This window comes from Miscanthus floridulus, chromosome 6 (assembly GCF_019320115.1).
Source record: "Miscanthus floridulus cultivar M001 chromosome 6, ASM1932011v1, whole genome shotgun sequence".
NCBI lineage: Eukaryota > Viridiplantae > Streptophyta > Magnoliopsida > Poales > Poaceae > Miscanthus > Miscanthus floridulus.
The window spans coordinates 113,073,769-113,090,082 of NC_089585.1; positions in this window are offsets into that span (position 1 = coordinate 113,073,769).

Sequence of the window (16,314 nt, forward strand, 5' to 3'; positions counted from 1 at the left end):
GAACGTGTACAAACTCTGCAGAGTATAAAACTGATATATCAGCCGTGCTCACGGACACGAGCGGCCTTGGACCCTTATGGAATAGAGATGATCACAAATGGATAATTATACTAATGATCAACTGTTTATGCTATACATTATTCATGTTTACCCAATCATGAGTTTAAGGAAATGATAAATCATTTGCTACTCAATTGCTTAAAAAGATGACCTATTAAAGCTAATCGCAGTAAACCAGTGTCAGCCTTTTGAGCCTCATGAATCCCATGATATAATTGTTAAGTACGACATGTACTTACACTTGCTTTATTTTTTTATACTTTGGATAAAAATCCCGGATGGGTACCAGATTGCTGGTTTGGAGGAGTTAGGCTTGTGGTCAATCAGTCAGTCGTCCCTATGGATTCGGAGTCTTCGCCAGAAGATTGGAGTCAACTTTCCGCTGTCTTTACTCTGAGGTTATTTTTTTACTAATATGTTATGTAATAAGTATTGTCTCTTGATATTACCCTGATTTGTGGCTATATGTGAGATTTGACTTCCTGGGCTCACATATAGTGTCTATCTGGTTTTGTCTTTAAAACTGGGTGCTACAGAGGGCTAGGGGCTAGCTCCGCCTCGCCCAATGTCTGAGGGCGGGCTTTGCCGTGCCCGACCCCTGAGAGCTAGCTCTGCCTCGCCCGACATCCTAGGATGGGCTTCGCCTCACCCGACGGTTGCTCCCTACTCCTTCCTAATAATAGGCACAGGGTATGATAGGATGTTCAAGTCAAAGGCAGTACCAAAGACCATGCCCAGCACGCCTGCTAGAAAGTACCATCAGTTTACGACGGGACAGGCGCTTTGGGCCCTTTCCGACGTAATAGTGCCTAAATAGTATTGTAGGCTACGACTTTTGTCCCACAGTGTAGTAGGTGTCGTCTTCAGTCCTCAGGCATGGATACTGACATAGGCATACGACAGCCACTACGGTCCAAGATAGAAATCGCCTCATCTATAGTGACGAGCATATTGTCACTTCCCCTGTTACTCCCCGAGGGGTCATAGCTCAGCTCTCCGGCACGCCGCACCGTCCACCGACATAGGATGGGACACACCCACTTGCTAAAAAAGGCTAGGGTATGGCCTACGAAGATCAGCGAACACGCCACCTCTAACATGATTTGCCGTGTTAAGCAGGGTAGGCACAGAGAAAAAGGAAGACCCGGCTCCCTCGAAGGACCTTCAATACCTTTGATATTTTCCTCTTTCTCCGATCTGTAACCCCTGCTTCTCCCTGGGTCTATAAAAGGGAGGGCAGGGCCCCCCACCAAGGGGACGGGCAACGAACAAATAAGTTCAACACACACAACACTTCACACACGACTAAGCAGCGACCAAGCTCTTGGCGACCTTTTTGATCACTCCATCAGAGACTTGGGACTCGTTCCTCTCTCAACCGTTTGTACCCCCTACTATGAACCATTTTTAGGACTAATAACATGAGCAGTAGCAGACTAGATGTAGGGATGTTTAGCTCGAACTAGTATAAACCTCGTGTCCTTTAGTGCACCATCCAGGCCTAACACGCAACAATCATAAATTTACTAGCCGATGTTTGTTCAAAACACTGACAGTTGGTGCGCCAAGTAGGGGACTTTGTGCGTTCCAAATTAGGCCACGGATGGCTAACCATGCAATCAGCTAGGTTCTAGGTGCACACATGCATTTCAGTGACCTGGACTTCATTGTCACACTAGGAGGAGAGTTGGCGCTGGCCCATGTGACCGTCCAGTCTTTTCCCTCTGTCAACGTCAACAACGGGAGGCTTGAGTGCCAGCCTAGCTTCTCCCTTGGACCACAACCGTCTAGGGAGGACCCACGCTGCCTCACCCTCTCTCCGGAACACTCCACACGGAGCGCCCTGACCACGTTTCTATTCGGTCTCTGCAACATCACGGCGACCGTTAGCCACCTTGTGGCACAATGCATGATCCTATCCCCTCGAACAACGAGTTCGTAGGGATGATCGAAAGCACTATGGAATCCCTCCATGGCCTCCTCGTGCAAGGGCTGAGGTCAGACTCTGACTCTGACTCTAGCAGGGGAAGCCATCATCCCTCCTAGGAATGTTTTATGGCAGAAACCTCTGAGGGACTCGTCGAAAGCATCTCCATGGAGGAGACTACCCTAGGAGGCAACCATAGTGGCACAACTGAGAGAGGGATAGCCATCCCACCTCACATTGGGGTAGAGCAACTAAGAGCCTAAAAGTGAGAGATAGATGAGGCTGGACAACAACTTGTTCGGGAGTACGAGAAGATCGACGAGGAGATCAGGCGCCATGGAGATGGAGGGCACGCATGCGCCGTGGCCCATGACGTAAACCGAAGGATCATCGCCGATGATGAAACCCTTCCCCACTTTGCTCGGGCAACCCAGAACATCGCCGCCGCAATGGCCTTGCTCCGTGGCCTTCTAGAGGCTACAACACCCGAGGATCACCGGGCCCACCATGAAATCCGCACGCTACTTGAGCGTGCGGCAGCACAGTAGGCGGAGAGCTCGTTGCCTCGGCGACGCGAGCCCGACACTAGCCAGCGTACGCCCTCAGTACGTCCCGCTAGGGATGCATCCATCCACCAGGCGCTACAAGGCGACGGGTAGCGCGCTGCAATCCCGGTGCATCAACGTCTCGGCCACAACCGCGACACACGCAACACCCTCAATGCCTGCAGACACGCCTACAGCGACCCAAGGGAAGGAGCCCACCATGGCTATCATCCTCGGTGTGGCGGACGCTATGACAGTGGCAAGGACCGGAGCTCGAGCCCCGACCTCCCAGGGCCTTAGGCCTTCAGCCGACACATCCTCAACGCTGCATTCTCGCCAAGGTATCGACCACCTACTAATATCCCTAAGTACTCCAAGGAGACAAACCCCAGGCTTTGGCTTGAAGACTATCGGCTTGCCTATCAAGCCGGTGGTACGGATAATGTCGACTTTATTATCTGCAACCTTCCACTGTTCTTGGCCGATTTGGCTCGGGCATGGTTGGAACACCTGCTGCCCAATGCAATCTAGAGTTGGGCGGATCTAAAGGAGATCTTTGTGGGAAACTTCCAAGGCACGTACAAACGCCCTAGGAACCCATGGGACCTTAAGAACTGTCGCCAGAAGGCTAGTGAGACCCTTCGTGGGTACATCCAACACTTCTCCCGGTAGTGCAATAAGCTTCCCAACGTCGCCAACGCTGATGTGATAGGAGCCTTCGTGTCTAGAACAACCTGTGAGTCCTTGGTTCATTAGCTAGGATGCAAGGGCCTGCGGACCACCAAAGAGCTCCTAGACATTGCCACCAGCCATGCCTTAGGAGAAGAGGCGGTCGGAGCGATCTTTGATCGCCTCGAGGGCAAGGCAAGGTGGGACGAGGGTGCCAGTGAAGGCACCTCGAATCATTCCGCCAAAAGGAAAAACAAGAAGCAATGGCACGAGGACCCACTCATGGCTACTACTGATCGCAAGGGTGGTCGGAAGCCCATGGAGGGCGCTGGAACCACTTCGAGAAAATGCTCGAGGGGCCATGCCCAAACCACGCCTTCCCCATAAAGCATCTACTCAAGGACTATAGCCTCATGTGGAAGTTCCTGTCTAGAGGCTCCAACAAAGGGGAACAGGGGAAGGAACCCGCCCCCGCTAGGAACGACGCCGAGGAGAAGGACGACGGCTTTCCAACGCCAGATGGCTACCTCATGATCTTCAGAGGATCAACGGCCTATGACTCCAAACATCGTGAGAAGGTCGCATGCCGCCAAGTCTACATGGCCTAGTCGGCCACACCCCTTTTTCTTTGATGGTCGGAGTCCACCATAACCTTTGATCAGACCGACCATCCGAACGCCATCCCACACCCAGGAAGGTATCCGCTTGTTGTCAACCCGAATGCCAGCCCAAAGCACCTCACCAAAGTTCTGATGGACGGAGGCCGCAGCCTCAACATCATGTATGCAAAGACGCTCAACATAATGGGCGTCGACCGAACGCACCTCTGCCCAATCCGAGCGCATTTCCATGGCGTCGTCCCCAGGAACCAGGCCATGCCACTTGGATAGATTGATCTGCCCATTACCTTTGGGGATTAGTTCAATTATAGGACTAAGACTCTCACCTTTGAGGTAGTAGGGTTCCCTAGAACCTTCCACGCCATCCTAGGACGTCCATGCTATGCAAAGTTCATGGCCATCCCCAACTACACATACCTCAAGCTAAAGATGCCAGGCCCCCATGGGGTCATCACCATCGGCACCTCCTTCAAGCGTGCCTACGAGTGTGAGGTCGAGTGTTGTGGCCACGCCACAGCGATCGTTGCCTCTGAGGAGCTCGCCGCCCTCAGGGAGGAGGTCGCCGAAGGAGCACCCGACGCAAAGAGGTCGACCAGGTCATTCGAATTGGCCGAGGGCTCTAGGGAGGTCCTCATAGATCCTAGTAGCTCTAAGGGTAAAATGGTACGCATTGGTACCACGCTCTCCTCCAAATAGGAAAGCACGCTCATCAACTTCCTCTGTGACAACAAAGACATCTTTATGTGGAAACCCTCGGAAGCACGGCGTGTGGGTATAAAACTTTGAATATAACTGGATGAACTGTCAGACCCTACGCCCCGACGGCTACAGTGTTTTTGTTCACCAGCATAATCGAATTCACAGTTCCCCACACCATAAGCTTCGGCTCCCGACTTCCCGAGAGGGGTTTGAGGGACCCCTCCTGTAGAATCTCCTTCGAGGAGAAACTGTCAGGTCACCTAAAAATCAATCGAATGACTCAAATCGCCACTAAGAAACATAAACAAAAAATGGCAGTGTTTATACAGGTTACGCCGACCTCATCATAGACATCGGACCCGAACCCCGCATGGACAAAATTGGTCAAAGCTTCCCATCGCTCACACCACCAGGGTAACGTTATCGACCCCCCACTTTCGTTTCAATTAAATTGTACGCTAAATCCATACATCCAAACGTTGCATATGCAAATCCCTGCATCCCAATGCTTTGTGTCATGTCACAAAGCGGCAGCCGCCTCATTCAATATGAGCGGCGACCAACCAAGGTTTGAAGGCCGGCCCGTGAAGCACTCGAGGCCGCCTTGCGTCAAACAGAGCTAGGGGAGAAAAAACAAAAATGAGCCCCAACGGCCTTTCCTAACCCCACTCAGAAGTGGACAGGGACATTTTGACCTTTCTCGTTTGATTCTAACCCTGAGCCAAACCCACAAAATCTCTGTTGAGGAGAAGCCAATGGGCCACCTGAGCCTATCGAACAGCTCGGGCATCTGCTGGGAGGCGGGTTAAGAAGTAGTGAAATGCCACATGAGGGCTCTATCAACCCTGTCAGCGAATGATGGACCTAGATTTCACACGAACATACCCGTTAGCGAGCTCATTGAGCACGACACTCGAGCCATCGAGGCAAGTATCATCAACTCAGCCCCTCTGGTTGCAGAAACCAAGGATAGGGTAATGCGCGAAACACGACCAGTCCCTATCAGACCCTAAGGGGCTCAGGGGCTTGAGCCGCTCGATCCAAGAGGGATATGCACGGTCATGCAGCGATCACCAAAGTCCTAAGTAAAGGATACATGCGAATACAAACATAAGTTCGAGGTCCGATCTCTAGTAACATCCGACCCCAGCGACCACAAGCGGTCGGATCTCACTCGAGGGCTGATAAAGGTATGAGTACCTCCTTTCTTTTTTTGAAACAAACTCATTTCATCAGACCTTTTCCTCGCATCAAGACTGGTGACAAGTTTTGGGGGAACAAATAGGTAAGACTGCAAAAAGCCCATGCCCAGACGGCTACGATAATTTTGCTCGCCAACACAATCAAAGTTTCCCCTAAACACCTTGAGTCCTACAATCTTAACAAATGAAGGGGTTGGATCGCGTAAATCTTTCCACATTTGACAAAAAGGAAGAAGGTAAGATCAAACAAATGAAACAAAATTGCAAAACAAAGTCACAAATCCATTTTCAGAAGTACCGACACTTGTTCACATATTACGGATAGATGTTTATCAAACTTATTCAACTAACTACTTCCGCAGAGGGAGAACCATTTCTTTCAACCTGTTTGCCAGGTTCCGCGTAAGGGGAGTCACCGCCCTCTCAATCTTGTCTAGCTCGGGGTCTTCATAGATAGGCGCGAAGCCTTAGCTCATTACCTCCAAGTTGGTCTCTCGATCATAATGAGAATGGGAAACAGTGAAGGCTTGGGTGATCCTAGCATGGAAGGTGTCCTCCTCAAGCTGGCCCACCCATGCCATGATACTAGCGGTATGAATCGGGAGGGAGTTGATCCCCTCTCCTTGCGCCACCTATAGGTCATCGTAGACCACCACGATGGTAGCACACAAAAGATCGTGCTCATCACTTTTAGCCCAAAGGATCCCCCGCACCTTGGCGAGTTTCGTGGCCAGCTCGATAGAAACTTCCTCGGCCTCTAGCCTTTGAACCACCGCGTCTCCAAGATCTGCCTAGAGGACCATGGCCTCCCAACGTGCCTCGCTGTGCTCTCGGATGGCCCGGTTGCGCTCCTCGCGGGCCGTGCTACGCTTCGAGCGAAGTCTTTCCTCGGTCCGGCATAGCTCATCCAGCTCCCCGCACAGCCAAGAGATCACCTCGGCATCTTGGTTCACCCTCTGCTGTAGGGCCATGGACCTTTCTTTGGCCTTCCGCCAGAGATCCCTCTCCATCTCTAGCTCAGCCAGGACCTCGATGGCCCACTGACCAGCCTCGGCATCCTTCTAAAGTAGCTCGTCTCGCTCCTTTCAGATCCTAGCGGCTGTCTCCTCATCTAGCTTTACCCTTACCAATAGGTCCTCAAACATCCCATGGATTTCCTCCATGTCCCGACGCGCCTCAGCCTCCCGCTGTTGGGCGGTAGCGAGCTGCATGCCCACATCTCCTCGCAGGCGGGCCTCCTCGGTAAGGCAATCCCTTTCCACTTTTTGATCATGGAGGAACCGGGATTTGTTCTGGCTATGAGCAATGATACACTGAAAAGAGGACCGATATCAAAAAACGAAAACACAAGAATACGTGAAGAAAAGAGAAAACAAGGGAGAAGATGCAGTAGATACCTGGCTAGATGGAACAAGGATTTCGCGTAGGACGCCACTGGCCTAGCTCAAGGCGTCCATCATAGCCGAGAACCCGACATCAAGATTCTCCCGCTCCATGCTCTCGGCAGCATCGTCAAGCAAGAAAAGAGCCGGCGTCGGGTCCTCCACAGCCATCCACTAGAGCGGCGGCTCACCCCACGTGGGGAAGTGGCTCCCCTCGATAATAGGGCTGAAGGCAACCTCCTGCTGATCCTCTCCACCACTGCCATGACACCCCAAGACCCTTCGGCCATGTCCTCCTCCATCTAGCCCGCCTCAGGCGCCGCAACCTAGGCCGCAAGAGGCGCGGATTGCGCCGCCCCCTCGGATGCCACCATGGCAACATCCAGCCCCGCTGGGCTTGTCGTGGTCGTGGTCACCTCTGCCTGGGCCTCTAGCGGCATGGACTGCGCCGCTTCCTCAGATGCCATAGTAGCTACGTCTGACTGCGCCTAGCTCGTCAGGGTCGGGAGCAATCCAGCAGCAGCATCCTCCGACCGGCCCATGTCGGGCACCGTCGCTTGGGCCACCGGAGACACGGATTGTGCCACCCCTTTAGACACCACTAGGGCGGCGTCCAGCTGCTCCTAGCTTGGAGCGGTCACAGCCACCACCATCGGCGATGCCAGACCCTCGGCTGGTGGTGTCGCGCCCACCACGGGGGACGCCGCATGCTCGACGACCACCAAGGGCACGGGCGCCATCATGGGCGCCATCGAATCAGCCAATGAGGCCGCAGCATCAGTGCCACTCCTGCCCGAAATAGAGGCGACATCGGGTAGAGCCGTCCACCCCGCCTAAAGGGCAAGGCCCTTCTTGGGCACCAGCCCTAGAGAGCGACCTTGTCGCAAGAATCTGCAAGAAGGAAAAAGGCATAAGGTCAGAAGAGAAGAATAAAAAGGGGGAAAACAAGGGAATCAGTGGCCTACTCTGACGCCTTGGGGCGGCGGGAATGTTTTGGGGACGAACCCCCAGACCCCTGCTCTGACTCGTTTGGGTGGGACTACTTTGAGCCTGCTCTCTGCTCCTGGGCAGGGGAGCTAGCATGCCTTATCTCCAAGGGCACGGCAATAGAGCCACCCCTCTTCATCAACACTTCAGGGGCGGCGGCCGATCCGCCTCCCATCCATCGATCCTCTAGCGGCACCCTGGTTGGGGCAGCAAATTCTCTGGCTCTCACTGGCCCCGCGGATGGGTCGATGGTTTAGCCCACCTCCACCAATCTCATAGATTCGCTTCCCTCCGCATGGAACAGGAAGGGTCCCTACATGGGTTGGTGGGTGCCTATCAGCATATCCTCGTCCGTTAGGACATCCCAATCCATGCCGATGGCTACCTCATTATCGTCATCGTCGTTGTTGTCACTACCTGTCTCTTCTCCTCGATCACGCACTTGCTACTTCCATAATAGCTTCTTTTCCTAAGCTCCCTCAACTTTTTGTCCCACTCGGCCGCGATACGGTTCACTTTCGCCAGTGTCCGATCCTTCTACAATGGAGCTAGGCTATCCTTGAAGAATAGACCCCCGGCTGGTCCCACCTTCCCTAGGGTCAGCTTCAAGGGGTCAAAAATTCAAGCAAAAAAGGAGTATGGAGAAGGAAAACTTATGAAGTCAATAAATCTCGGCTCCGGCCGCATTGGGGGATGCCCTAGCACTGGGAACACAAAATCGAGGATGACGCTAGTAGAGTCCTTCGAAGGCTCCATTGCCTCCTTGATGTGCTATGCCACCTCAGATGGTGGCAACGCCTCATCGACAAGCATCGCCCCTTCGTACGGCGCTCCAGGCACCATCTAGTGCAGGGGAAGCACGCGTGCCATCAGCGACACCACCCTCCTCGCATGGTAGGTGCCGATGATCCCCGAACCCTTCACGCCCCTATCCTTCAAAGTCTGGAGGGCAGCGAGAAGGTCGTCAATGTTCTTCTTCTCCTTGATTGGGATGCCCCACCTCCATGACCCCGGGGCCTCCTTGATGATGCACCCAGAGAAGACTGGCAGGGGGTCAGCGGCGTCATCCTTGACATAGAACCATTACAAATGCCACCCCTTGTTAGAGGTGGACAGATGCATTAGCGGATACACATCTGACTGGTTGCTGCAGAGGTGAATGTCGGCGCATCCCACCGGCATGGGCAACTCCTGCTTCCCGACCCGCCTCTTTAGAAGGTTGACGGCGAAGATATGCCACCATAGGTCAAAATGGGGATCGGTCTTCAAGAACCCCTCACATAGGGCGACGAATGCCGTGATGTGCCAGATCCCATTGGGGGTAAGGTGCTGCAACTCCACTAGGTAGTAATTCAATAGCCCCCGAAGGAATGGGTGAGCAGGTATGGCGAATCCCCGCTCATGGAAGTGGGCGAAAGACACAACATACCCTTCGAGCGGAGATGGTTTGTCCTCATCACCAGGCAGCCGCCACTCCTCAGTGGTAGTCAGCGGGCAAAGGAGGCCATGGCGAATGAGGCCCTCTAGGCACTAAGGGGTGATGCTAGATCTACCCCACAGCTCCATTAAAATGAGTGGAAGGAGGGAGGATGCAAGCTCAATGGAGGCTGCGATGCGAGTGCTAGCTTGGCAGTGGTTGTGATATGAGTATGGGAGGCTCTGGCGATTGGTGATAGAGGTGGATGATGCGAAGGCGAAAATGCGAAGTACGGAACCCTAGGAGCGAATCCTATGGTTTTATAGGGGCGACAGACACGAGAAGGGCAACCGTCCGTCTCGATCTCCGAGCCTGCCACGACACACCACCGCGTCATGCCACGGGATATGCGCCAGCGATCCCTATCCCTTCCCACCAAAATTGCATCGGGCGGTTCGTCTTCCCGAGTGGATCGGACTCTTTTCCCACAGAGGGGACATAGGTTAGAAGATTTCCCTTCTGGCCTGTATAGGCCCAGACAACCCAAGGGCCGGCCCAACAGTCTCGATGGCCATCCCTACAAGGGATAGGTACCACAAGCGACTAAGACATAGGTACGCGAACATCGGTAGGGCCTCATTCCACGATCAAGCCCCAGCTAGGCAGACCCTGGACAAAATCCTCATGAACAGGATACCAGGTTTCCCTTAAAACTTTCCAATTGACAAAAACCAAATCCCACGACCTTACCCATGAAGAATCTGAAATTACCCCCTGGGTGGTTCAATTCGAATCACCTAGGGGCTCAGGGGCTACACCCTGTGGGTGCGCTCGCGCACACCCTCTAACAAATCGACATCCCTCTAGGCGACTCTATCCAAATCACCTGAGGGCTCAGGGGCTCTTGTCGAGGACCAAATATCGGGGTACCCAATGAGGTAGGACTAAAAACCATCGAACGTTGATGCTTCTAGCCAGATAATGGCATTGCTATTCTTCTTGCCCGGGCGACGGATGGTTGGCTCCACCTTGCCCGACATCCGAGGGAGGGCTCCGCCTTGCCCAACCCCCAAGGGCTGGCCTCCACCTCACCCAATGGCTAGGGGCTGGCCTCCGCCTCGCCTGAGGGCTAGGGGCTGGCTCCGCCTCCCCCGACGTCTGAGGGCAGGCTTTGTCACGCCTGACCCCTGAGTGTAACAACCAAAAAATCCGCACACCAAAAATCACAACTACAAAATTTTTGTTGTTAACCCCATGCAATGTTGATTGACAACTATAGGAGCCAACCCTAGGTTTTTCATAAGTTGTAACCCAACTAGACAACTCATAAGGATAGCATATCACTGGTTGTGTATGTGTGTGTTCAAAATCCCTAATGCATACATTCTTGCATGCATTTTAATTCTAAACAAGCGAGTTGCCTTTTATTGATCTTTTGTTGTGCAAATAAACATGACTACTTATAATTAATTTAATATGCAATAAATTAATCACCTAAGTGCCACCTAAGTATGTGGGCCCCACCAACTAGCCCTAAGCTCCACCCTTAATCAAGGTGCACACTAGTACATGAAACTAAATAAATCAAACCCTAACCAAATTGGCAACAAATAAAAGAGAAAGGAAAACAAAATAGAAAAAGAAAGGAAATGGATGAGGAAAATGGAAAAGCCATCTAGCCCCGCTTGTGGCCTGTCCATCTTCTTGGCCCAGCTCGCCAACGGTAACAGTAGCCCAAGCAACTAAGTCGGCCCAGCCTGCCTTCTACCACCAGTCAGCCCAGCTCGCCCTCCTAGCTTTGCTGGCCCACGCACATAGCCCACAGGCCTAGCCAGCACAGGCCTTCCTTCCCTTGCTGGGCCGATCAAGCGGAGTAGGTCCAGCTCGCCCCCAGACCCCGTGTGCTCTAGCTGCTGCCCCAGCTCGCCCTCTCGGCCTCGCTGGCCTGCTAGCACTCGTGGCCTCACACGCGTGGCCTAGCAAGCCCAACGACATCACCTTCTCCCCCCGCTGGCTGATGGATGGCACACCCTCATCATCCCCCTCCTCGGTCCCCTCCTCTATGCCTAGAAAACAGAACATAGGTGTCGTGGGGGAAAATCCAATGCCGCCTCGGCCCCTCTTCGCCGTCCGTGCCCTCACAACCGACCAAAAGACCCCGTTGGATGGGTGCCACATAGGCACCAGCTGCCCGACAGGGTCACGCATGGTGCGTGACCACTGCCGCATGAACCAGCATGCCATGGCTATGCCATGCACCTGCCCCCTCCCTGTCCCCCACCTTTTTGACTAAGGAGCGCAAAATCGGTTTCGCCATCGCACCCGTGGCCACGTCGTGACCCTGAAGCCCTAGCCTCGACGTGATCACAGCCCTCCATGCGCCCCTTGGCCATCCCTAGCCGCTCGTTCCATGCCATGGTCGAGCTTCGGCTATAAAAACCAAGCCCTAGAGCCCTAGCATGTTCCTAAGCCCTGCCACCACCTTGTGGCCATCCACTACACACCCAAGCCAAGAGAGAGAGGGGAAAAAGAAAAGGAAGAAGAGGAAGAAGAAGGAGCGCCGAAGCCGCCCGACGTCACCAGTGTCGTCGGAGCAGAGGATGTCGCCCCGATCAACCACATCGACACTGCTGCTCGGCACAACACGGCATCATCTCGACATGACCATGACCTGCCACTGCATCGCCATCCTTTCGCCTTCGACACTGATGGTGAGCCCACGCACCACCCTCTGCTCATCGTCACCATGTGTACCATGGCCACCGATGTGATCTCCCCACCTAGGAGGCCCAACATCCACACCTTTCGCTGCCTTGGAGCATGTCACACTCACGCACATGTCCATGACCACACCTACCACCTTGCCAAGCCCTGAAGGACCGAGCACCTCAGAGCTCTATACGCACACCAAGCACGCTTGCCATGGCCGGAGCACGACCATGGCGGAGCCGTTCTGTCTGATACGAGCCAGTAGATGTAGGATGGATCTCACCTATGGACTTGCCTTGATCTTGTGAAGCCATAGAACACCTAGATCGCCCTGCCGGTGCCCCGTAGCGCTCCTGCATGCCTCGCCATCATCACCATGCCACCATGGATGCCGTAGTGTCCCTACCGGCCACATGGGGACTCAAAGCCCCACCTTGAGCCCCTAGATGCCCTCGCCGTGCCCCCACAGATCCATAGAGGCCCTTATCCACCCAGTCGAGCCACTAGGGAGCCCCCACGCATGACCTCACCGTCGGTGAGAGCTCTGCTCCGGCAGAACGCTGGTGGAGAAACGGGGGGGCGGAGCCTCTCGTCACCACGTGCACTGGGTGCACGGTGCACCGCATGGCCTATGCCCGCATGGACACGGTCCACCGTAGACCTACCCACGGTCCATAGACCAGCACTCCTGAGTCCACCATGGACCGTGCCTATGAACCAAAGCCCATTAGAGGCCCACTAGGAGCCCAACTGCGCCATGTGGCAACCTTCATAGCACGACATGTGTCCGGACCTGGGCCGGCCCAACCCAGCCCAAATCCAGCCCTGTCTAGGCCCACCAAAGCCTAGTTGAGACCCAATTTGGTTGACCATTGATCGGTTAGTGTTGACTATTGACCGGGCCCATAAGTCAGCGACATAGAGCCGCTGGACCCACTTGTCAGAGGACGAAATAGTCGAGACGACGTCAGAATGACGTTAGCTGCTGATGTCAGCAACTCTGGCCCCACCTGTCAATGACTGTGATCCATTGACCGTTGACTTGACATTGACTTTGACTAGACCCACATATCAGCGACATAGAGACTCTGGGCTCACATGTCAGGAGGTGACGTCATGCTGATGTCGTGATGACATCAGCGGGACCCACCTGTCAGCCATAGTTTAGCTCTAATGATGTCATGCTGACGTTAGCATGCCACGTGAATCAGTCACAGTGTGACACGTGTCAGCCCTGAATTAATCAGCCTTAATTATTTTCAAAGATGATTTAAACTTCGGAAATTCATAACTAATTCATATGACCTCAGAAAAATATGAAACTAGGACCAAAATTCATCTAAAATCGAGCTTTACGCAATGAACCAATGTTTGAGTGCATTTGGCTCTTTTGAATTTTCATTGCTTCTTTGTGTTATTCTATAGACGTCGCTAACGTGACTATAATTCGATCGTATGCAGACTCAGAGGAGAACCAGACGGACAAGGATCATGAGTACCGTGAGGAGTATGGAGACGACTACACTGAAGGTGCTTCATCCCACCCAATCTCGTAGCACCTATTATGCATGGCTAATATAGAACTGCTATTGCTTTACTTTATTGTTATAATCACCCTATGATAGGACTTGCATGGTAGTATGCTTTCTTGATGGCCTTTACCTTGATGCAACCTTACCCTTGCTCGCCCTACTGTTAGGCTAGTCACACACTTGCTGCTATATTTCACTACTTATTATTTCTACTATGCTTATATATACTATATTGATGCGTGGTGGAAACTGGTGTCATCTGGACTATGGGGAGAGTGTTGTGTGTGTGACTTGGGTGTGTGGAGGGTAAGGGTTGTGTCGATCAAGTTGGAGTATATGACAAGCCTAGGGCAAGACTTGCCGTGGGGTGCTACCTGGGCACCCCTGGAATGGATACCTGTGGTGGGTAAAATGGTATATGAGGTGGCTCTAGGTGTGAACCTATCATGGGAGGAGCCCAGGGTGGAGGTGCTGTGGGGGCACGGTAAATGGAAACTCTGATGAAGACATTCTAACTTGGTCATCCCTAAGGACTTACTAGTACTCAGATTCACCGGGAAGCCTTACATACCACTCACCCTATATGGTGAGGGACGGCCGGACTACTTGGTAGGATATTGCCACTACTGCTAGGTTGATAGCGGACAGTGTAAGGAGGTATGGGGCATAGAGGATTCCCCCTCACCCTTCCAAGACTTCATGGAGACCTTGTGGACCTGGCTTATGACTCATAGTTTTAGTCACCCCAGACTAGACTTGGGGTGTACCAGGGCTGAATGGTAGAGTGGCATTATCCTAGGCTAGCAAGCGGCTAGAATCAGCCCAGTTGATGATGGTCAGCAAAGAAGGCAGATCTTGTGGTTATGTAAAACCTCTACAGAGTGTATGGTTGATCGATCGATACATGTGCTGACTTATCAGCTATGGACCTTTCCTAGGTTTCGCTTAAACTAGATAGTGAGATGAGTCCTCTTCTTCCCCCGTGAGAGAGTGTCGGTCATAGCTAGGGGCTACGGGCCTTGAGACAAGTGCCGAGAGGGAGTTGGCCTATCGACTGAGCGATGGTATGGTGATGGTGTGGAGATGGTGGTATATTGATCTCAGGATCAAAACCTAGCTCTGGATGGAAATGGGGTGGAATGGGTGTGGGAATGGTGTTAAAACTTGACCAACTATTATCAAACTCTTGATATGCTAATACATAGGAAACCCCAGCCTTATAGGTTCCTTTTGATTATATCCAACATGCATCCAATTTCCACAAAGCAATGCTCATAGGGTGGGAGTGGCTAGTACAAATCGTACTGATAAATTTTGGCACATAGGTTCTGCTGAGGATTATAGCTCTGAGGAGTTTGACGGTTGAGGGGTTCATTCCTACGCTCGAGTTTAGCGATCTTATCTTCAAGCTATTCTGAATGAATGCTACTTTTGATTCCGCTAATGCGGCGATGTAATAATTTATGTAATTCTGCACTTTATGTACTCTGATATTATCGTTGTATGGATGTGGTATTCGACTGGAATTTGGGTAATATGATCTACAACGGTCATAATACACTTCGACTCTATGGATTTCCCTTCACGGAAATCAGGTCATTTCACTGAGGGTTGGCTCTGCCTCACCCGATGTCCTAGGACGGGCTCCGCCTCGCTAGACTATCGCTCCCTGCTCCTTCCTAATAATAGGCATAGGGTATGACAGGACGTTCGAGTCAAACGCAGTACCGAAGACCATGCCCTGCATGCCTGCTGGAAAGTACCGTCAGTTTACGATGGGACAGGCGCTTTAGGCCCTTTTTGATGTAACAGTGCCTGAATAGTATTGTAGGCTCCGACTTTTGTCCTATAGTGTAGTAGGCGCCACCTTCAGTCCTCAGGTGTGGATACTGACACAGGCATATGATAGCCACTATGGTCCAAGATAGAAATCACCTCATCTATAGTGATGAGCGTATTGTCACTTCCCCTGTTACTCCCCGAGGGGTAATAGCTTAGCTCTCTAGCACGCCGCACCGTCCGTCGACATAGGATGGGATGCACCCACTTGCTAAAAAAGGCCAGGGTATGACCTACGAAGATCAGTGAACATGCCACCTCTAACACGGTCTGCTATGTTAAGCAGGGCAGGCACAGGGAAAAAGGAAGACCCGGCTCCCTTGAAGGACCTTCAATACCTTTGATATTTTCCTCTTTCTTCGATCTATAACCCCTGCTCCCCCCTTGGTCTATAAAAGGGAGGGCAGGGCCCCCCACCAAGGGGACCAACGGTGAACTAATAAGTTCAACACACACAACACTTCACACACGACTGAGCAGCGACCAAGATCTCAGCGACCTTTTCGATCACTCCATCAGAGACTTGGGACTCATCCCTCTCTCAACCGTTTGTACCCCCTACTACGAACCATTTTCAGTACTAATAACACGAGCAGTAGCAGACTGGACGTAGGGACATTTAGCCCAAACCAGTATAAACCTCGTGTCCTTTAGTGCACCATCCGAGCCTAACGCGCAACAATCATAAATTTACTAGCCGATGTTTGTTCGAAACACCGACAACCT